This window comes from Cupressus sempervirens, chromosome 3 (genome assembly GCF_028749045.1).
Source record: "Cupressus sempervirens isolate cs-2001-9-10 chromosome 3, ASM2874904v1, whole genome shotgun sequence".
In the NCBI taxonomy this organism is placed as follows: Eukaryota; Viridiplantae; Streptophyta; class Pinopsida; order Cupressales; family Cupressaceae; genus Cupressus; species Cupressus sempervirens.
This window is the reverse complement of record NC_143120.1, coordinates 473,405,499-473,430,871: the sequence shown is the minus strand read 5'-3', so window position 1 is coordinate 473,430,871 and position 25,373 is coordinate 473,405,499.

The window sequence follows — 25,373 nt, the reverse complement described above, 5'->3', positions numbered from 1 at the left end:
TGGTGGCCATTAATGGAGATGCAAGTAGAGGCATCCCCAAAAAGTATCTGGATTGACTACAAGAAAGTAGGGCCAAATCCAAGTGCTTGAAGAATTGCAAGGATGAAAGGTCACTCAATCCGGTCATAAGCTTTGACAAAATCAATCTTGAGAAAGATGGCCTCTTGCTTGGAATGTCAACCCATTCCATCCCTTTCCACAAAAAAATTATATTATCTAGGATATAACAGGATTTGATAAAACCCGTTTGTTCAGGGTGAATGATTTGAGGAAGAAGATGATGAATTTTAAGAGAGAGAGAGAGAGCCCTGGCAATGATCTTGTAGGAGACATTCAACAAAGTGATGGGCCTCCAATTGCATATATCTTTAGGGTCACCCACGTTAGGTATGAATTTGATATTTCCCTTGTTAATAATATTGTCAAGAGAGCGAGAATTATAGGCCTCAATGTAAACCTTATGCAGTTCTGGTCCAATCTCATCCCAAAAGGTTTTGTAAAATTCACAAGGGAAACTATCACAACTAGGGGCCTTATCGTCCGCCATGGAGAAGACAACTTCCTTGAGGTCCACTAAAGTGAGCTTCTACTCATAGAGTGCATATTTTTCTAAAGCAATTCTTTTAGGAGTGACATCCAAACAAGCTTGCAAGGCTTGATTATGGGCTTCCGAGGGACCCTACACTATGAATTTTTTTTCATAGTGGCGAATGAAAGCTTAGAGAATGTCAAGAAGCTCATAGAAGGTGTGCTGACCCTCCTGAATGCTTTTGATCCCCACTGCAGAATGGTGAGCCCTCAACACATTAAAAAATTCCTTGGAAGCTTGATCACCAACCTCTAGCCAGTGAAGGCAAGCTTTGAGTTAAGCTCCCCGAGGAGTATAATTGTCTACAACCTACTTCTAGTGATGAAGGTTGGCAAGCCAAACCTAGAGATCTGTATCAAATGGATTCATGGTTAGGGCTTCAATGGTCGTACAAAGATCTTTGGTAGTGGCCTCATAGGATCTCTTGCGGTAAGTGGCTAGTTGCCTCCCATAAATGCAAAGAAACCTCATAGCATGGGTGATGGCATCATTCTACCACTAAATCCACCCAGAGGAAGAGTGGGGCCTAGGTTGAAGGTTCCAAGTTTATAAAATATGAGCAAGTGGGTAGATGTGATAGTGCTAAAGTATTAAGGTAAAACTAAGTTTTACAATTATGAGGAGGGGTTAAAAGCCAGGTAATGGAGAAATGGATGGGAAAATGGTCAGAAAGAGTCACGTTAGGGAGTGGCGTGATAGGTAGCAAACTCATGTGAGAAAAAAAAAGACTGAGTAGAAATTATAGCATGATCTAACCTTTTAAGGACTTTGTTAGCTCCCTCTTGAAAGTTGGACCATGTGTACTAGATGCCTTCAATCTGATGGTAATGAATAGTGGGATAAAAAAGACCCAACTTGTTTCACACGTAAAACCATGCTTCTCACTCTCCAGCTAACCAGCAAAAAGGTAGAAGGCCCACTTTATCAATAGCCAACTCAATAATATTAAAATCTCCATAGAATATCTAGGTGGTAGGCGACAAAGAGTCAACTAGCCACCTCCACAAGTGTGAGCACTCAACCACATCTTTAGGGGGAATAGATATTAACAATGCCAAACTAATGATTTTGAAAAGACAACAAAATCCAAACAACTGTCTACATGGGGTCAGAACCATGGGAAACAACAAAAGGGAAAAATTGAGGGGAGAGGAGAGTGACTACACCACCTCAACTAGCTTCATGCTCAGAAGCAAAGCTAACACCATCCGACCATATCACACGACAAGTTGAGTTGAGAAGCAATCTAGAGACTTTGACTTCTTGCAGGCACAAGACCCTAATATTGCCAAGCCTACACTTGGTATCACAAAGAAATATTTTCTAGGGAGGTTTGTTAGCCCCCACACATTCCAAGAGAGAAAATTCATTATAAACCAGCTTGCATATTCTCCTCATCCCCAAGTGAGGAAAAGTTGATATGCAAGAAAGTAAAGGATTTAAACAAGGGGTCACCCAAAGTGATGGCTCTTCATTTATCCCCAGTGATAGAAACTACATTCCAACCTTTAGGGCTACAAGAGAAATAGAGAGATAGAGAGGAAATCGCAGAAGTTTCTTGAGACACTTAAACCCAAGCGGCTTGGACCTCTGACTGTTCTGTCCCTTGCAATGTAGGGTTTGAAATAGGCAATGGTACAACCATGGGAGCCTCAGGTGTCGTGGGCACAAGAGGATCCATACTAGAGCTGCGATGGCTAGGTTCTTGAGAAATAGGTCTTGGCTTAGTAGCGCCCTTGCCTTTCTTGATAATCATTGTCCACTCATCTTTTTTAATGGCCGAAGCTGGCTTGGATTCCTGCATTGAATAGTGATTGTGCCTAAGAAGAGGATAATCCTTTATATTATGGCTAGCAGATTGATAGTGAAAGCGGGTATTTGAGAGATTTAGGTAAAGCACCTTTTGGGTAAAGGTGGTAGCACCAATCTGAATTTCCATAGATTCCTTAAGGTCCCTAGAGAGGTCAACCTCAACACAGACCCTCTGCTGAGTGCGGGCATTGAAAAATTTGTCCAATTCCACACAAATCACTTTGCCCATAGTCTGGGTAATTTTTGGGAGGAAAGACCAATAAGGGATGGGAAACTCAGGGAACTCTACCCAAACTAGAACCCTAAGTTTTCGGTCATTTGAGACACAAAAGTCTTAAGACCATCTCTAAAAAACAAGTAGAGATGAGCGAACTATCCATGACCCATGGTTGAATATACTCTTAGCCTGGGAGGGGTTACCAAAATGAAAAAAAAGAAGCCCTTAGTGAGGCTATGAATCCCTTCAAAGTGAATCCCCTAGGGGTCCAGACCTTGGTTAACCATTCATGCAACATGCTTTCAAATGGAGTGTGACCCACAAAATACCCAATAAGGGTTTGGGTTTCTAGCCATTGACAAGAAAATTCAAAAGAAAAAATATTCAAAACCAAGTCAAGAGAGGAATTACCTCATGAAATACCTTGGGCACAAATTTGTGTGAGTGTTTTCTTGGTGAGGCCATTTTCACATGCAGCAACAAATCCAGCACCAGCAGCAACTACTGCGTCGGAGAGGGCCAAGGCCATTATATCCTAAAGAAAATTCCTACATTAAATGTAGAATGATAGACAATGAGGTAGAAAGGGCTCAAATGCAAACCATACAAACCCTAGCATAGCACATTTTGCAATACCTCTTTTTTATCATAGTCCTAAAAGAAAGAACACTATTAAGGTTATGGCAATGAAGAGAGACCCTCAATAGGCCTTCTTGTCTAACCTATCCAAGTTGGAACAATTGTAAAAGATACTATTTTATCAAGTATTAGATCTCAAATTGACATGAAACATTTTGTTGGGAATACCATGGAATGCAAGAAGTGCCTCAAATGTATCATCAATGCTTAAAATTTCCATATATGGGACAATAAATTACTATAAGAAGAGATGTGAATCCTATCCAATATTTCAATAATATTCAACTGATGAATGATTCACTAGTTACTCACAATAGTGAAAGCTCCACTTCAAGTACGTCTCAAGAAACAAGTCAAGCACTAGTTCTTATATTAATATCTCCTTCAAAAGGAATGGAAAAGGTGGAACAAGATGGTGTCAATGTTATTTAAAATTGAAGAGAAACTAACTTAACAACTTGAACTTAGGGAAAATAGAAAGTGATTTCTTGAACTCTAAGGAAAAAGACAAAAAGAACATTGGCTTGACTATCTTACCTCAAGAAGAATCCATTGTGTATGACAAAAAGAGGGTTGAAGAAGAACATGACAACAAGATGGATAAATTTATGCATAACTTTGATCAATAATGCAAGATTGGTGAAAATAGAGTAGGGGAATGTTCCTTTTCCATGTGTGATCTACCAATGTCACCAAGATCACATGATAGACCATCTATTGTTCATCCTCCACAAAAATACATTGAGAATTTTTTAAGAGCTAGGGATCCTCCACTTGTCAAAGAAGGTGATACTAAAATACCAATTTGGATTTACTAAAATAAGAGGCTTCAAGTCTGCACCAAGCCTCTAGTTCTAACATAGCACATAGTTTTAATGAAGAAAGGATCCAAAAAAATTGTATTTCAACTCATCAATATGGAAAATGACTCAAAATAATGAAAAAGAAGGGATATATAGGAACAAGGCCTTTAGGGAAAAAAAAATTAGGTTTTCTATAACTCATTTAATAAATATGGAGGGATAGAAAAGATAAATAAATTGTGGGATACCTTCACACAAAATAATTTTTAAAAACTCTAGGAACAAATATTGCAACTAGATTCCAATGATGGCTCTCATAATTGGGAATATAATTCTTTATCTAAAGAATCTTGTCATGATAATGATTTTGATGTAATTTATACTTGTACTCCTATATATAGTAAAGAACATTTATATATGTTAGGAGAGACAACAATCCAACATCCAAAAAACCAATAGGCAATAAAAAAACTAAACAGAACAAAATACAAAAGACTAGACCTAAAAATTACAAATAGAGAGCATAGAGGTCCAAATACACTAGTTCCTTCAAGGTGTGAGACACCTCATTCCCAACCTTAGTCACATTCCTTGCCACTTTCTTTAGGTCTTTAAGGTCTTTTATAATATCAATAGGCATAGTCTTACTCTTCCTAGATCTGGTACGCTTGTCTGGGTTAGCAGACTTGTCCTACTCTTTACGTATATCAATCATCATAGTCCTCTTTCAGTATTACCTTCCTGATGATTGAGAAAAATTTTCATATTCTTCACAAAAGATCTCATAATCTTGAGACTATGCTCATTTATCTTCTTAAGGGTGTCCTCAAACTTATGGATTCTGGGAGTGATGTCATCTAGTTTTTGTTCCAACATCCCCCTAATAGACCCTTTGACTTCCACCAAGTGGTCTAGTGAGCATAACCCTTTCCGACCACAAACTTACTATTCCCATTTTTCTAAATATTTTTCCATTTGATAAAGAGAGCCCTATATTTAAGATTTAAAATTTTGATCTCATGAAATGTGTAACAATTTATCTTAGGCAATAAATGAAAATGCCAAGATCTAAAAGCTCAATTGATAGCACAAGAGAGACAAAATGATATGATCCTTAAATGAATGATTTAATAGTGATCAAATGATGATCAAATTTAGATGAATACATCATAGAATTGACTTTTATATAAAGGTAATCAAGATAACTAGGAGTCATGCAAGAGATAAGCATAACAACTAAGCATATGTCCACTAAGAATGGATTATCCTCCATTGTGCATGAAAGTACATGCAATAATGAGAAGGATAATAATACAAAGGTGTATCTCATAAAGAGATGTAATTGTAGGATTTGATGATGAAAAAATCCATAGACCTTGGATATCTTGCATGCAAATAACCTGTTATAAGGAAGAAAGAAAACCAGAGAGGGATGGGTTTTCTCAAAAAACAAGAAAATTGTATTTGTTTGTGCAAAATAGAATGAATGAATTTACAATCGATCAATCCTTATGAAGGAGATCAAAACCCTAAAAGGTAAATGACATTTAATAATTACTAATTAATTATTAATTATTAAATGGAAATGTGAGGTGCATAAAGTGAAATCTTAAGAAGGGAGTAAAGGTAATTTAATAAATAAAATAAAATAAACCTTTTACTGTAACACCCCCCCTTAAGATGAGCAACAATGCATCTACAAATAATGCAAGGAAACTACAATGCTGAAAGAAAGCTTGGGTCCTAGTAACAAGGCTTGATGAGGTACTCAATCACAATCAAATTTCTATGAAACGGAGAAATAGAGAAAATTGAGTGGGAAAAACCCTACTCCAAAAAGAGATAGAAAAGGATGCACAAATGAAACATCTCAAGAGACTCTCTGAAGACCATAAGTACAATGAAGGCCTCCATGATAGAATCTTGAGACTCCATAGCCCCTCCAAAATAGAAAATGTCCTGTGTCAATGGACATACCAATGTGGTTCCAATCTAAAGGAAATAAAGGTAGTGGACAAGGATGATAAAACCCATGTATATAAGGTGTAGCTAGAAGTCCTAGCTAATGGTCAAAGGAGAAGGCAAGATAATCCTGAAATGGAATCTCTAATGGAGGTGAGATAATAGGTGTGTTGAATCTATCATCTAAGAGGAGATGTGTGTCCTCTAATATATCCTCAACAACTAAAATAGGTGGCTCAATGACTGGAGTTGCAATAAGAGGCAATGTTGAAGAGTAATCATGTGTAAGAGATGGAATTTGAATAGGAGATGGAGGTGTAGAGATCACAAGACTTGTCTCAGGAACAACACATAAGTTCAAGCAACCTGACTTCACCCCAATAGACTCTCATGAAAAGTGAGAGTGAGTCTCTGATAGTGAAGATGGTGGACCAAAATGTGAGAAGGATTATAGGTGGGAAACATGATCAACAATCCCTATAGCAATAATATTGCCTATCTCATTATCTCTAATGTGCACTAAATCCTATGAAAACTCAACTGTCTTCACTGTCCCACTATGTGTAATCTAATAAATAGAGAGAAGGTTAGAGGAAAAAGATGAAACACAAAGTACATCATGAAATTTACCATCATCAATGTCAATAGAACCTTTCCCACATACAGTCATAGCAATGTTGCTCCCTGTCAAAATGTGTGGAGTAGGAGAAGCCTCAAAAGAAGAGAACAAATCCTGAGAAGTTTGTATATGATGTGAAGCACCTGAACCCAGTAACCTAGAAGAGGGTGGAGTAGTAGTTGCACATAGTGCATGACCCTTTCCTATATCTTTACCATTTGACTAAAATGATGATGATGAAGAAGATCTATGAGAAGTAGAAGGAATATCAATGTTGCTCTTCTAAATGAGAGCTATAAAATCTGAAACCTGTTTGGAATTGTCATCTAACTACTTTCATAGCAATGTGACTCATCATGATCAGGCTTACTACAATAAGTACACTTTGGTCTTTTTATTTCTGGTTTACCCCCTTAGGAGGAAATGGCCCTAATGAATTGTGAGGGATGGAATCAATTTGAAACTCTATAGAATGAGATTTATGTGTCTTCTCCTTTTTCTTAGAAGATGGCTGAGCTACCAATTCATAAGTTTATGAGTATGTGAGAGAATGCAACTGAGAGAGCTTAGATTTCTCTTGAGTCAAATGATCACAAAAAACCTCTAAGGATGGCATGGTAAATCTATTACCCAAAGCATCTTTTGTGGAATAGAAGGTAGAAGCAAAAATCTAAAAGTTTCCATGAAGTTTAGAAAGAATCAAGTAGAAGAACTTAGTATCAATCTTAGTTTTCCCACAACCCTCCAATAAAGATCTTTATTGTTTAAACTTCATCAAAAAACCCTCAATGGAAGGAAAAGAATTTCGTACAAGAGAGGTAAGCTCTACCTTGATCTAAAGTGCCTTGAAGTCATTCACTATACCAAACAAGCCATCAAGCTTGGTCCTAGAGGAGTATTGCACCCATCAAGATAAAACTATAGATTGTTGGATACTTGTAAAGCAATCAATCCCATTGCCTCATCCGTCTTGTTCATGTGTTGTATGATCTCAAAAGGCCTCTATAAAACTAGTTGGATGACATCTAAACAAGACCACAACCCTTTTGGATGGAGAAGCTATGTCATCAAGGTCTTCCATGTGTGATAGTTATGAGGGGTCAAAAGTTCTAGACAAGAAGAGGTCTCAGGCATTGTTTTAGAAGGTGTTGGATTATTTTTTGCAAGCCAAAAAATGACCAAATGTTGAAAGTATTGTGTCCACTCAATATTACTACAAACTAATACTAGATTTGGAAAGTAGATTAAAAAAAATTATGCACTCTGAAAAATAAAAATAGCACCTGAATATGTGTCCATATGAGCCCGAACGAAGCCTTTGAAATTGCAAAAATTGGGATTTGCAATTTTGAGAAATTTTTTAGGAACATAGATTACAAACAACCTGCAACAATGTGTGGATCACAGAATTCTATCCCAAAACAAAAAAATTACTTTGAAAAAGGAGTTCGAATGAGTGAGAGATCGCTATTTGAAAATCACTTCTGTAATTATTTTTTCTAAATCACTGTCGTCGCACCTCCAAAAATAAAAAAACCCCCTATTTTCACAAAAAAAAAAGTCTGAAAAATGCTAGATCTATTTTGTCAAACCCTCATTCTTCTTTTTCTCCAAACAAGAATAGGCAGTTGTCGGCAAGGTTGTGATACCATGTAGCATTTGATGATGAACAAATCCAAAAACCCTGGATATCCTGCATGTAAATAACCTGTCACAAGGAAGAAAGAAAAGTAGAGAGAGATGATTTTTCTCAACAAACAATAAAATTGTATTTTCTTGTGCAAAATAGAATGAATTAATTTACAACCAATCAATCCTTATGAAGAAGATCGAAATCCTAAAAGATAAATGACATTTAATAATTACTAATTAAATATTAAATGGAAATGCAAGGGGCATAAAGTGAAATCTTAAGAAGGGAGTAAGGGTAATTTAATAAATTTAAAAAAAAAACCTTTTACTCTAACAGTAATAACAACATGTGCTTAAATAAAATGCAAACTATTGTGTTGTCTACATGACAACTCGTATGAATATGCAAACTCCTAGGTGTCGACATGAAAACTAATAAGAAAATGAATTAACCCAAGTAAAATGAATTAAAGTGTAAATAGTAAATACTTATTTATACCAACACCACCCCTTAAGTGAAACTTAAGCGAATGCACTTAGGGTTCGTTTGGCTACAGGAATAAGAATATGGGAATAGGAATACATATTCTAGAATAGAAAATAAGAATATGTATTCCTATTCTTGTTTGGTTTAGTCACAATTTGATGGGGAATTTAAAGACCCAAAAAATTATGTTTTCTAAAATAAATAAAACTAGAATAGGAATACATATTCCAATTCCACCTATTTAGGTGGAATTTTCAATGCTCAATTTTGGGCCAAAATTGGAATATGTATTCCTATTCACAATTCTGATTTGGTGCCCCAAATGGAGGATTTGAAATTTTAAGAATTTACATATGTCTATTCCACTCATATTCCTGCTACCAAACAAACCCTTAAGCTTATAAGAACTATCTATAATAATGCAAGATGGGTCTTGGCTACTAGACCATGTAAGATGCCCATGTACAAACTTAAAATGAAAAAGATATAAGAACGATTTGATAGGAACAAATTCATAGATCTAGTAGAACATCTGCATGCAAGAACCTATCACAGAGAAGAAAAAGACAAGAGAAGGCAAGGGCTTGGTTCTCATATATGCAAGAATATATTATCAGACAAAAATAATGAGAGGATTATATAATGAATTAATCATTATTGAAGGAGATCGTAAAACCTAAAAGGGAAACCCTAAGAGGTAAATGATATTTAATAATAAATATCAAATTATTAAATGGGAATGCATGCACATAAAGTAAAATCTGAAGTAGGGAGTAAAGGTAATTTAATAAATATAATTACATTTATCCTTTACCCTAACACCCCTCCGTAAGATGAACAACTATGTAGCTACAAACAATGCATGAAAAAGAAAGGAAACTACAATGTTGAAAGTGTAAATGGGTCCCAAAAATGTGACTTGATGAGGTACCCAACACAACCAATTTTTTGAAAAATGGAGAAATAGGGAAAACCATGTGGGAAAAATTCTACTCCAAAAAGATATAGAAGAATTCTAAAAACAAAAGAAGGAAGGAAGGACTCATCACTAAGACCCCCAAGGACAAATCCCTTCACCCCAAGCATAGAATGCAGGTGAAGATATCGTGGGGATGCAAAAAGGTTAGTGAAGATGTCTATAACCTGCTTAGTAGTGGGAATATACTCCAAGCTAAGAGAGTCACCATGAATCAAATGCCTAATGAAGTGCATATGAAACTCAATGTGCTCGGTTTGTTGATGCTCAACTGGGTTGCACAAAATGTGTATAACACTCTTATTGTCACACTAAAGAAAGTTGTAACTACTAGGGGGAAATCCAAACTCTATCATCAACTATCAAAGCCATAAAACCTCTTGATTGGCTAGCACAATTGCCCTATATCATGCCTTTGTCAATGATAATGTGTGAGCATGCTACTTATTGTAAGACCATGTGATAGGACTAGAACCAAGACAATAAGAAAAGACAAAAGTAGACTTCTAATCATCAATATCACATTCCCAATCTAAGTTTGTATAACCAAAATTGTGAGAATCCCTTGATGTATAGTGAATACAATAACATGTAGTACCCTGAATATACCTCAAAATATATTTGGAATCTTGCCAATGACTCTTATGAGGATCATGTGAGAATCTAGAGACAAGACCAAACACAAAGGAAAGATTAGGACATGTGTACATCATGTACAAAAAACTACCCACAAGCTATCTATATAAAGTGGAATCCACTATAAGAGTAGAGAAAGTAGTAGATAAAACAACACCCAATTGAAAAGGCGTGAGAGAAGGCTTGCAATCAAGCATGTTGAATGTTTGAAGCATACTTCTGCTTGAGTATGACTATCTCATTTGAAGACTAAACAACTTAGAGGCCCAAAAAATAGTGTAGAAGTCTAGGGTCTATATTCTGAAACTACTCTCTCAAAGCTTGTTGAACACTCTGAATCATAGAGCGTGATATACCTATAATAATGAGATCATTAACATATAGCACAAGTATCGATAGATTAGCCCCATGATGCTGAATGTATATTGTAGGATCATAATGATAATGTGTAAAGTGTGATGCAAGCAAGAAGGAATCCATCTTATCATACCAAGTCTGAGGGGCTTTTTTGAGACCATACAAGGACCTCTAAAGTATGCACACCACAGAAGAGTCCTACACAAAACTTTGATGCTTCTCCATATATATCTACTCATGTAGGTCTCCATGCAAAAAGGAACTCTTCACATCTATCTAAAATATTGTCCACCCCTGAGAAGTTGCAAAAGAGAGGACAAGGTGAATAGAATTCATCTTGGGGATAGGAGCAAAGGTCTCAAAGTAATCAATACCCTCCACCTATAAAAAGACCTTTGCAACAAGACATGCCTTGTACTGATCAATAGAACCATTTGCAACATACTTGGTATGGTACAACCACCTACATCAAACCAACTTTCTTCATTTTGGAAGAGGACAAAGATCCCAAGTGTGGTTCTTCATCAAAGAAGAGTACTCCTCATCCATAGCCCTATCCCAATCTGAGTGTTCTATCACCTATAAAAAACTCTATGGATCATCTAAAATGGCATGGCTCAATAGTCTAGTACTAGATGTCTGAGCATGAGTGTGACAAGAATACAAAGGACCTTCTATCATAGACCTAGCTACATCTACAGTATCATGAGCCCACTGGGAAGGTGGTTAATCATCAAGATCTTCCTCAAAGGATAAAGAATCTTGTAGAGAAGAAGAGGAAGTACTAGACATTAAGGGAGATGTTGGTTATGGAGGCTCCATCAGAGGATAATGCTCATCAAACTTGACATCTTGCCAAAATAAGACCTCTCTAGAATCAAGATCAAACAAATTATATGCCTTCACATTCTCATAGTAGCCAAAAAATATGAGTGTTTGGATCCTCCTCTCCATGGCATTCCTCTAAGAATTTGGAATACAGACCCAGGTCTCACTAACAAAAATATGGAATGTAGAAAAATTGGGCTTAACATGAGTCCAAACCACCTTAGGAGTCAAATATCAGTGAGGCATCTAATTCTAAATATAGTTGGCGCATTTGATAGCCTCATCCCAAAAAGAAGGACTGATATCTTGAGATTGTATCATACAATTTTCCATCTCCCATGGTGTTATGTTCTTTCTCTCGATAACTCCATTCTATTGAGGGGTATGAGGAATTGTGAGTTGATGATGTAAACCATGCTCAGTGCAAAAATATCTAAAAGAGTGATTTGCATATTCCCTGCCATTATCTATTTGTATATGCCTGACAAAAAGACCAGATTGTTTCTCCACAAATGTCTTAAAGATTCAAAATGAATCAAAGACATCAAACTTGTACTTTAAAAAGTATGCCCATGTGCATCTAGATAAGTTGTCTATGAAGGTAAGCACATATCAAGCACTTGAAAAAGATGGAGTGGGGAATGACATAAGATCACTATATATCAACTCCAATGGTGCCTTAGCATGTGTTGATCTACCTTCCAGAAAAGTATCTCTATGATGTTTTCCAAATACATAACCTTGACAAACATTGTCAGTACAAGAGTTATGAGGTAGCCTAATTACTAGTTGTTGTGTACTCATATGTTATAGATATTCGTAGTTGATATGGCCAAAATAATCATGCCAAATTTTTCTCAATGTGTCTGTATGAGCAACAAGAGAAACACCTACAAAATTGAAGCTCTTGAAGCCATCAAATTGATATAAGTGACACTATAAATCAACACTCCTAGTAGCAACAACCAAATTAGGATCGTGGAGGTCTTAAATAACCACATCATGTGGTCAGAACTCAACTATCTTACCAGAGCCAGAATGACAAATCTAATAGACAAACAAGAGGTTTGTAGAAATGGTCAGAACCAATAGAACATCTTGTAGGGAACCACCCTCTAAAGAGATAGTGCTTGAACCTAAAACTAAAAGTTGTGTAGAGTCACCATGAAATACAATATGTGTAGTAACACTCTAAGCAAGTGAGGTAACCAAATCAAGTGAGTGTTTCATATGGTGGGAAGCACCTGAATCAACGATCCAAGTAGTAGAAGAAGAGAAAGCTCACACAAAAAGAGCATGTCCTTTTCTTGAAGGATGAGGTGGTAGCTTTAGAGAAGCAATACGATGCTATTGCATGACCTCCTCTAAAGCTTCAAGATATTTCCAACACTTGGAAATTGGATGTCCTTCCTTTCTATAAAAACTACAAGGATCACTTATAAACTTATTAGGCTTGGAGGAAGACTCACTAAACTTAGAAGGTTCACCCTTTAAAGTGGATTATTGAGTATCTGATCTAGGAGATGGCTGGGAGGAACTCTCATTTCCAACTAAATCTTCTTTGGGCTTCGGTTTATATTTTGGCTTCCCTGTAGATGTCTAAGAAACTAATGCCTAGTTCTTTGATCTTGGTAGAAAGTCCAACTATGTAAGCTTAGCCTACTCTCTAGTCAACCAATTACATAATACTTCAAATGTGGGCATGGTAAATCTATGATCGAAAGCATCCATAGTAGAATGGAAGGTGGAAGAGAAAATTTGAAAGTTTCATCGAAGCTTTGACAAAATTAGGTATATGCACTCTATATCAATCTTGTTCTTCCCAAAACCTTGTAACAATAATCTTTGTTGTTTAAATATCATTAGAAAATCCTCAATTGAGGGAAAATAATTAGGTACAAGTGATGTAATCTCTACTTTAATCTAAAGTGCTTTGAACTCGTATATGGTACCAAACAAGTTGTTAAACTTGGCCCACATTTCTCAAGGAGTATCACACCCATCAAGATGAAATTATAAGTTGTCTAAAACATTCAAAAAAATCAAATACATGGCCTCATCCATCTTATTCCTTTGTTGCATGGTTTGATAGATACCTTGAAACACTGACTGCACTTCATCTAAACAAGACCACAAACCCTTTGAATAGAGAAGTTGTCATGATAGTTGTCTATGTGTGATAGTTGTGTGGGTTTAGAGGAACTAGACAAGAAGAGGTCTTAGCCATTTTTTAGGTGTTTATTTTGATATAGGTTTGGTTTACTGATGTAAATGAAAAAAACAAGAATAAAAAAACATGCCCCACAATGCAAAAAATTGAACCCCAAATGCTATATAGAATGTGTATACAAGTAAAGATAGAAAATAGCTTTAGTTGAGTATTATGTGTACCTTTGAAAAAATATAATGAAAATAACAGAGAATCTAAAAAGAGCTCGAAGAGAACTTTTTGATGCTTCTTCTAGCAATTTTGAGTAAGTTATTTCCTCTAGAATGCAAAAAAGATCGCGGGACTTCAACAGTAAAAATAGATATCATACTAGAAAAAAAAGACCTACACTAATGAGTCTATCTCAAAATCAAATTTCTGACAGTATCTCATTTTCCCAAAAATGATACCGTATGCTCTAGATATCACCAAAAAACTGATACAACCTCAAGAAAGTAAAGAAAAAAAATTGAAACCCCTTGAGAGCTTAAAAATTAGCCCCCTGGTCAACCATGTGACTGCAAGTGGGAAAGAGGGGGTTGGTGGCTATGGTGGTGTGGTAGCAACAATCCGTTGGTGGCAGTGGTAGTGGCGATTGGGTGGTGCAAGGGTCGAGCGAAGGCTGCAGTGGCCACAAAGCAGAGGCAGTGGTGCAGAGGCAGTGATTGCAGTGGTCACTAAGCGGCTAGGCAGAGGCACAATTAAATAACTGGGTGCATTATTTGTAAAATACAAAAAAAAAAAAAAAAAAATTATAATAAAAATTGGATCAAAATGTGTGCCAAGGGTCATATGACTATGGTAGGCAAAAAATATTTGCCTCAAAATCGCCCAGACTCCAAAATATGAGTGTTTTATATAGAAATATGGGTTTTGACATGCTTTGAATCCAACCGTGATGTTTGTTTGGACTGAAAGTGCTTCAGATTTTGGAGACACCCATATTTTCACAATATAATACCAAAAAATTCCAGATCTAATCCAACAAACCCTTGTTCATACTTTACTCAATAAACTCGAATAAGCTGCAACAAATCCAACTCTAATACCATGAAGGATTTGAATAAGGATGAAGGTCTGGTGTTTCATGTTTGAAAATATTTTTACCCAATATTGGATTGAATCTTGATCAAGGTCAAAGATGTTAACTATCACTCTTTATTTGATTTGGGTAAAGGACTATCAAGACATGTTTGATTCTGGACTAAAGTTCGAAGGATGTATGTTCTTAAAAGAAGAAGGTTTTATCTTGGATGTAAGACTAAATGTTGGAAATATGTTTGAAAAATAGATTTTTTTTAAAATGTGAATGATTTAGTCACTAGGATAGGTTATTTCAATGGTCAATCAAATCTTTTTTGTTGTAAAAGCCTTTAATTAAAGCACATCTCATGAACCACTATTAAAGTTTTTCATTGTTAAGCACTTTATCATAATGTTCTTTCCTAACTTCTTCAATTTTGATGTCTTTAATGGCATAATATAATTGTTTTTTCTTTGTGTTGTATATTTTTTCTTCTCTTTGTATAAAAAGAGTTTTGATGGTTTCACCTTCTTATGTTTGATGACTTTGGACATGGCAAGAACAAAACCTCAATGTTGGACTACCAGACTATAACAAAGACTTGATGAAATTTTTAAAAATTTAAGACCTAAGCACAATGCCAATTTTCTCTCAAATGTTTAGTTCACCATTTCTCTTGTTTTAAAATGTCTTGACTTGTTTGATTTTTGATTTTGGAAACACAATGTAGATAGTAGTTGAAGATAATCCTACCAAGGACAAAACAATGTGGATGGAAAATTTATGACAAGTAAAATTATTTTTAATGCAAGATTAAAAAAAAAATAGTCAAACACTCATATTTGAGGCTATTAGTTCACAATATACTATTCATAAGCTCACATAAAGGAACTCGATCTTGATGTTTCTCGATTCTCATGCAATGTGTCCCTCTCGATCTAAGTAGTGAGTTGATACAAGAAGCAATCAAAAAAATTACACATCATAGAATATTTAAGGCATGGAAACTAGAAGCCATTTTTGTGTGGGGTTGATACTCTTGGAGATGAAGTCCAAGTAGCCTTATGTCTATACCAGGGGAAACAAAAATAGCGAGTAACTTCATAGAAGCTTTATATTCTATTGTACCATAAATAGTGTACCAAGTATAATAAGGGTGGCTACTAGTTTGTTTGTAGTTAGGTCTATGGTGTCCTTCCAATCAATTTGTACACTTGTGACTCACTTAAGACCCTAGTTGACAATGCAAAAATTATAGGGATATTCACTTACCTTAGGACAACATCAATATGCCTTGCTTGAGCTTGAGAGGATAGACAAAAGTTTACTCAACCCTTTGTTTATATATCGAAATGGGAATTTACCAGTTTGAGGTCATTCTCTAATGTGTTCCTATTGGATAAGCTTCTCTAGAAGTGAACAAAATCCTATTGTAACCTTTTTTTTCACACAAGTTCCATGAAGACGAGGGGATAGGATATAGATAACAAGTGACTTTGTTTCATGTCACTTTATTTATGAGATTTAAATAGATAAGAAGTTTTTAGAAAACTTTTATCAAACAAACCATAGTATTGTATTCTTTCCAAATTGAAATCTAATTAAACCAACTAGATTGTTTAACTAGAAAAAGACACTCCTATAGAGTAGTAAATGTGTTCTTAGAGAATTGAAGATTGATCAATTTCATCTCAAAGAAAAAAGTGAGTTTTTCATCCAATTAAAAGTCATTCCAATAGATGTTAGAGTTCATTCCTTAAGAATTCATTCCAATTAAATGTTGGTAAATTCCTTGAAGTCACTCAAGATTTAGCGGGAAAATTTTAAGTCTTAAGCGTTTAAGATGATTGTTTGGATTTTATAACCTTAGTGTAACATGCATTCAAATGAAAAATATTTAGATCAAGCAAGTTTATTTTCCAAATTATTGTTCTCAAAATGTAGTGATTTTTAAGTCAGCTAATTAGTAATTATAGAAATAAAACCAAGAAATTTTAATATGCAATAAAAATAATGTTATTAAATCAACATATAGAATCTATGCAGATAATAGAATATAGGCACAAATGCCAATCCACATAGATGATAGAATTAAAATCACATGGATGCCAACATACGAAAATGATTTTTATACCTAATACTTTTCCTACTAGGCATAAATGTTAGAGTAGTTTCACATAGGTAAAACTCCACAAACGACAAAGTGCAGATGCAAAACTATCAAGATGCTAAAGTAAAATTTGTGCAGATTATAGAGTTAGATACAGATAGAAAACAACAACTTAAAATCATAAAAAATGAAGTTTTCCAGTGCTTTTACTATGTATGATCAATTCACTATTAAAACCCAAAAGAAAAAACTGTACAATTGCTAGAAATTTATTAGAAGTGATTAAAAACTTATGGGTTTGATGAAACTAAGGAAACAAAAAAGTTCAAGTGCAGACACCAAAGTTATAGCACATACGCCAATCTACATAAATGATAGAATATAAAAATTTAGTTCAAGACAACATTTGGATAGAAAGGTGGAGATTCCAATACATGGTCTGCAAAGATGCCGAAGTGTCAGGCAGATGTTAATCTATACATATGCCAAATAACTACGAAAAGATAACATTGTGAGTTGTGTAGACAATAAAGCATTATTTTAGACCCAAGAATGTGATTTTTTTGGTAAAAAATTAAGTGTGAAAAAGGGATGTGGGTTCCACTGGGCATACCAAAATGTATATGTGAAAACCTAACCTATTGGGATCACACTCAAATAAGGTAAATGTTATTTACAACAAGCATATACATATCAATAAAATAAGAATACTAACTAATAATATTTTGAGTTCTACTAAACTATGAAACCAAGAAATAGAGTCTCCACACAACTATAGAGCAACTTAGCAACTGCCCCTAAAAGAGGCTTGTAGGTTTGCTCAAGATTGTGTTTTTTGGTTGTGCTATCCTAAAACACAACAAGAATCATATAATGTAAATAAAATGCAATAAATGAGGATGAAACCAATGCTAAAATAAATCGAAGAATTCCTTCAAGTGGTGGTTATGGAAGCAACCACTCTCAAATGCATTCAATGTTGATGAAAAATGTAATGGCCTACTAGGGAGCCGAGATGAATTAACCTTGTAAAGTCACTAAGTTCACTAAACATATTTTTTTTAAGTTCAAAGTTTATGTAACATCATTTAACAGAGCACATAATGAATACAAAGAAAATATATTACATTTATGCTAAGTTTTTGGATTATATTGCGTAAAGATTTTTTCATCAGCGTTTCGAATCACACTACATGATCCATCATCAGAATGAGAAAGCAAGAGGTGTAAAACATTTAAATATCATGGATTGTGGAAATTTGATCGCATTAATATATTAAATTATCATAATTAATGTTATCAATATAGGTAACATTCCTCTAAGATTCCTAAACAAGGTACCGCATGTATTAAGTTTTGATTGATTAAGTTAAGTGCCTATGTTAATTACAAGATCATTGTTACATGATTATAAACACTATACATACATTATCTTACTAAATGAACCATTATTACAATATAAATTTCATCATTAAATTGATTTACACAAAAATAATCTCAATACAAGACATTTGCTACACAAGCTATAGGGTATGCCAAAATAGTACAAGTATGCATAAAAACATGATATAAAAAGTATCTCAATTATAAAATATACATAAATTAAATGCATCACAAGAGAGGAACAAGTCTCTAAGAGTGGTGAGTATGAATAAATAGGTACATCAAGAATCTTCTAGCATAAGCACTGGTAGATATTTGTTGAAGCTCATATGGTAAAAAATCCACTACCACCTAACCTCATGAAGCTAAATAGTCCACTCTCATCATGCTAATGAGATAGCATCAAGTCCTTCTCATAAATTAATCCAAAAGATACAACTAGGTAACTAAGTATGACAATCTTGAAAGCTTTCTATACATGGTTCTACGATCATAGTAAGGATGATAAATTTACTTTCCAGAGGAAACAACACATGCAGGAATCTATGATACATGAGGGGAAATGTCATCACATGAGTCAACCCTAAGGTAACGCAATAGTCTCCTTGGACCCCTGCCCCTAGTCACTCTATCTAACATTAGCAACCTTTTGTACAATAAGGTCATCATCTATGCTTTTTAAATATCTCTCTAGACACAAAAGCATCTTCTCCCACTCCCATCCTAGTCTTTACAAGCACTTGAGGCATGGGCGATGAACACATTTTTAAATTCATTTTAAACCCAAAATGCCATGAATATTTTTTTATCACTTGTATTTACTTGCAATGAGCTTTCATGGTTGTCCACTTAGTGGGCTACCCTCATTATAAGCCACTCCTCCTTTACACACCTAGATTATCTACCCTAGTTGAGATAAGTAAAAGAGAAAACAAAATCAAAGTTTATAAAAACTTTCATAAATCAAAGATCATTATATTTATCAAGTAAAATAATGGAGCAAAGTCCAAATTCTCACATCCTATACAAAGATTCAATCTGTCTATCTCATTATAGACATGATCAGTGTTCATTCATCGCATAATTGATGTCTCAAGTATAACAATTCACGGATACAAACATCCAAAACAACAATAAAGTTTAACCCCATACATGGAATATGAAAATCTCATAGAGACGAATAACCATACCATACGATAATCATAATATTGTACACAAGATGACTAGGTAAATCATATACAACTTATTGGTTTTCACCTTTTAATGGTTAAATAAATAAAGATCGATGCACAAATACATTCATGAAAACACTCAAAAAATTTATAGAATCATCAACGATTCAATTGAGAGTCTAAAAATGGTTATAATTATATTACCCAAATAAATATTTTGAGGCTCTGTATTATATTCTTGATAGGTTTACTAAAACCTTGAATGACCAACACAAGGAATGCAAAAATCAATCATAAGTTTTATAGTTTAAGTGGATGTTTGGTTGCTCAAACATAATCATATCTATAGATTCTAATTTCATTATCAATATAATTCTATAAACTTTTACACATTTGAATCTCAATCATTGAATAACTTTATTGTTTTCTCCTAATAACTTAATTATTAAATATCAAATCCCCATTTACAACCGATTGATATACATAATTTATTTAATTGATTGTTGAGTTATTTCTTATTTCAAATTGAAATTTGATAAAGATTCGTTACTAAACATTTAACTTCAACATGACTTAAATTTGCTTTAAAAGAAAGCAATAAAATTAAATAAAATTAACATTTATAACTAATATTCTTAATTAACATCAGGCAAGAGCCTACAACATAATGATAAATTGTGAGTCTTTTATCTAGTAGGTCTTGTGTTCGAGTCTACTCTTACTTAATAAATAATAATAATAATTTATTAAACAAATACATAAAAAATAGTCTTGGCTTTGGCCTCTTACTGATAAAAAAACAATAAATTAACATCAATTTCCAATCATAAATTACGGATCAATTATTGAATGTAAAAGTCGAATTAATAGATAAAGTTAATAATTATACTGGCTTCTAATATTAACAATTATATTTTTCCAAAGAAAGGAAAAATAAACATTACTTTTTTTAGCAAATAATATTTCTCTTTAATAAAATACTAGCATACCTAAAAATTAATTCAATTTTTTTTGTAAAATAAACCGAGAGGTATCTAATTGTATTCAAATGAACACAAAAAATCCATAAATAAACTATTGTATTTGTTTTTATTTATACTATGCCTTGATATTAATACATAGAAGTTTTATAAGACTGGAAAATTCAGCAAATCAAATTTATACAATGATTTATTTCACCATGTACAAATTTTAAAAAAAAATCATATTCCATAAAAATCATAGCAATAAAAAAATGCATATTTCTATTTTGTTTTTCTGACATGTAAATGAATGTCATTTTTTTTCAAAATGGAAAATGTTTACATTGAAGATTGTTGCCACTGTAGAAAGTCTCTTGGCTTAATTATTTTAAAATAATATTCAATATTTTTTTGACAATAATTTTTTTGACAATAATATTCAATAGATACGATAAATGTTATCCAACATGAAATTTTAGTGAGATGGCTCTCAGGCATTTTTTTCCTGCATCTCGATTCTTCTTGGCACTGCAATGGTGGAAATTAGTGGTTGCAGCATTGTTGTTTGGGGGGGCTCTTCCTACTGGGGCATGAGCTGGGTAGTGCATCCAGAGGAGGAGATTTGTGCCGCACGTAGATACCAATTCATGCATACTTGTATTTGCATTTTATGTGGGAAGTGCCTATTGTTGCTGGTGTTTTTGCCAGCCCGCGGCCCTGGTCTGCTCTTTGTTGTGGAGGATGAGGGGATCAAAGGTGTTAGTTTGAAGTTGGGAAGGATTAGATTAAGGGTGGGGGGAGGTATCCCTTTCCCATTCTTTGTTTCTTGCAAATAGATGATGCCAAGGGTGAGGCAACAGGGAGGAGCCCTAGCTTGAATTTTTGGGTAGCATTAGGCCCTAAATTTTTGAATCAAGGGATGAAGGCATTTGACAACAATTTGTTTGCTCTAAACTCTAAGACTATTGATTTGGTGTTATTGAATGGCTCCAATATTTCCAAGACCAACGGATGTCTCGAGAGGTGCAAGGAGAGGCCAACACTGGTTATTCTAGTTGAGATGATTGTGGATGATGTTGAATATTATTCACATCATTCCTTATATTGTAAGTTTTTGGGGATGAGGGTTTCCTCACAATTTTTGGAAGTTTGGGCCCAGAGGACTTGGGAGCTAGAGGGGGAAATGGAGATTATGTTGCTGGCAAACAATTATTTCATGGTTACTTTTAACTGCATTGCAGATCGCAATCGGGTGTTTGAGGGAGGTCCTTATTTCCACAATAAGGTTGGGTTGTTTATCAAGCCATGGCATACTGGCTTCAACCCCATAGAGGAGCTACCAAATTGAGTCCCAGTGTGGGTTTGTTTATCGAGGTTCCTTGTGGAATGCTGTCGAGAGGATGTGTTGCATCTTTTGGCCTTATTGCTTGGAAATTTGGTAGGGACTTCATCACAGACCTTGGGTAAAAAGGTAATGACTTTTGCATGCATTTGTGTTGAAATTGATCTAAGTAGACCTTTACCAGATGTAGTAGAGATGTGTGCAGGTTCTTATTCTTGGGTGCAACTATTGGACTATGAAACTCTTCCTTTTCACTGTCGTCTTTGTCGAGAATATGGTCATTTGCAGTGAAGATGCCCAAGGAACAAACCTCAAGAATCCCAACTATCACAGCCTGTGAGCAATCCTCCTGAGATAGATAAAGGGAAAAGCATTTCTCCTAATCAGGTAGGTGCTTCTGACGGCTTTGTTCAGGTTAGGGCTCGAAATCAGAACAGGGGTCAAAAGAGGCCTTTCAAAGAAAGGCAAGATGATACCTTTAACAGATTTGAAGTTTTGGATGAGCTCAACCAATAGGAGGTGAACCCAGGTTTGATCAACTTGGATCATGGGCTTGTGGGCTTAGCTCAAGAGGATCATGTTATTGATTCTACTATGGATCCACTAGGGGATGAGTGTCAACAATTGGATGCAGATTAGAAAGGGAGACTTCTGTGGTGCAGGAACCCTTAGCTATTGTTGCAACAACAAGAATGGATTCTCTGTCTATTGGGTAGCACATTGGTTCAAGCTTGACAACAACGATTAAGCCTCCTCCCAAACTAGGCATTCTACAGAAAGATATGAAGAAGGGTGGGGCAGAAAAAATTGTCAAACCTAGCCAAAAAACGGATGTGGAAAAGATTAAATTAGTTGGTGAAATTTGGTGGAGTCGGGGGCAGTTAAGCCTCTGGATTCTATTTTTTCATGCCCCTTGAAATGATTTTTTTGTCATGGAATATGTGGGGATTGAACAGTGACCCTAGACAAAAAGTGGTTCATGAGTTAGTCAGAAGGCAAGGTCTAGATGTTGTCTTTCTGTAGGAAACTAAGTTATCTGTTGAGAGTATGCAAGGTCTAATGCCTAGGTTGTGGAGAAGTGGGGAGTTCCAATGCATTGGGGCTCATGGTGCTTCAGAGGGTTTGGCTTTTTTATGGAATCCTCAAAAAATCTAGCCTCTTTGGTGGATTTCCTCTAAATCCTCTATGTCTATGATTGCTACTAGCCTAGAGATAAGGGATGTCATATTATTGTCCAATATTTATGCACCTACTAATTTCTAGGGTAAATAAGCTTTGCGGTCCCACATTAGGTTGATTCGTAGCATGTTTCCTTTTCACCATTAGATCTTGGCTAGAGATTTCAATGTTATTTGTGAGTTGGTTGAGAAGCGGGGTGGTACTGGAAGATTGGAGCCTTTTGCACTGTTGCTTTGAGACAATATCAATACTTTGAATCTTGTGGATATTAAACCTAGAAATGGTCAATTCACTTGGAACAACTATCAGAGTGGAGAGTTTTGTATTGCAGAAAGGTTGGATCGATTTCTAGTTTCTTGTTACTAGATTGGAGGGATGTGGTCATCTTCCTCTGAGATCTTGGATTGGAGAGGATCAGACCATTGGCCTATTAAACTTTCTATAGAGTCAACTCAAGTTCTTTGGAAGCCTTCTTTTAGGTTCCCACTTATGTGGCTTTAGGACTCATCCTTGAATGATTTGGTCTCCAATTGGTGAAAGAAAGGTAGACCAGCCTATGGCACCTCAATGTATATCTTTGCTAAGCTTCTTCAATATGTTAAATTTGAGCTCAAATGATGGAATCATTTGCACTATGGGAATGTATTCCATGAAAAGGCAAGGGACCAGGCTGATCTGGATGATATCACAAGAAGGATAAGGGAGGAAGGGGTTACAAATGAATTGCTTTAGGATGAGGCTCAGGCTATGAAATTTTTGGAAGAATGGGAATTACGAGAGGAAATGTATTGTAAACAGAAGGTGCGAATTGAGTGGCTTCAAGAAGGGGACAAAAATACTACTTTTTTCTTCAACTATGTGAAAGTCAGGAGACATGGTAACTCTATCTCTGGGTTGGTGAATGATAGGGGAGAGCATCTTTCTTCCTTTTCAGAAATGTTTAGGGAGGTAGTGTAGTACTTTGAATCTCTCTTTAGAAAGGACTCACAAGGGGGATCTCCTGAGGAAGCGCAAGTTCTTTCATGTATCCCCTCTCTTGTGACTGAAGATATGAATCAGTAGCTCATGAGGGATATCTCACTTGAGGAGCTTGAAGGATTTGTTCTTAAAATGAAGAAAGGGAAGGCACCAGGTCCAGACGGTTTCCCAATTGAGTTTTTTCAAGATTTTTGGGATATCATCAAATTTGATCTCCTAGCTGTGGTTCATGAGTCTCAACATAATAAGTAGATGTTAAGGGCTCTAAATGCTAATTTTCTTGCTCTTATCCCCAAGAATGAGGGGGTTGATAGGTTGAGCCAATTTTGGCCCACCTCTTTATGCAATGTTATATACAAAATTATTTCTAAACTTATTGCAGATAGGTTGAAGAAGGGGCTTGTTGATTTGATCTCCAAGGAGCAAAGTGGTTTTGTAGCTGGTAGGAAAATTCTAGATGGGATTGTTATTGCAACTGAGGTCATTTATTCTATGGCCAGATCAAAAGAAAATGTGATGTTTATCAAAATAGACATGGCCAAGGCTTATGACAGAGTTAGGTGGTCCTTCTTATGGTGGGTTCTTAGTGCTTTTGGCTTTGTGGAGGATTGGATTCAATGGGTTTGGATTTGTGTTACTTTAGTTTCTTTATTGGTGCTTATTAATGGGAGTCATTTGAAGATTTTTGGGGCTTCAAGGGGGCTTTGTCAAGGAGACCCTCTCTCCCCTTATTTGTTTATTCTTTTGGCTGAAGGCTTAGGGAGATGGATTAAATAGAATGTGAAGTCTGGTTCTATTCAAGGCTAGAGGTGGGCTAGAGCCTTACCCCCGCAAACTCACTTGCAATTTGTAGATGATACTACTTTGATGGGGATGGATACAATAGAGGGAGGCATCTAATCTTTGAAGGGTCTTGGATGTATACCTGATTGCTTCAGGACAATAGATTAATGAGGGAAAATCTTCCATCTACTTCTTCAATACTCCAGACCCTATTCAGCATAGAATTGCTCACACTTTGAGATTTTAGATTGGGAATCTTCCATTGAAGTATCTTGGCATTCCCATCTTAGTGAGTAGGCTTCCCAAGGAGTCTTGGTAGATTATTTTGGACAAGTTTTGAGTGAAATTTAATCACTGGACTCATTGTTGGTTATCCTTTGTTGGTCATGTCCAGTTGATTAAGTCAGTTGTGCAGGCTTTGCCCATTTATAGATGCATGCTCCAAGTTGTTCCTATGGGCTTTCTTAAGGATCTAGATTTTGTGGTGCACCAATTTTTATGTGCTGGCCTAAATGGAGTTTTCTTAGATGGGAAGTGGTGTGTAGTCCAAAACAATATAGGGGACTAGGCTTAAGGCAGTCAGCTTTAACTGGGGAAGTGTTGGTTGCTAAACTTTATTGGCAATGGTGTAATGAGAAGGATAAGAGTTGGGCGATGATTCTTTCTTAGAAGTA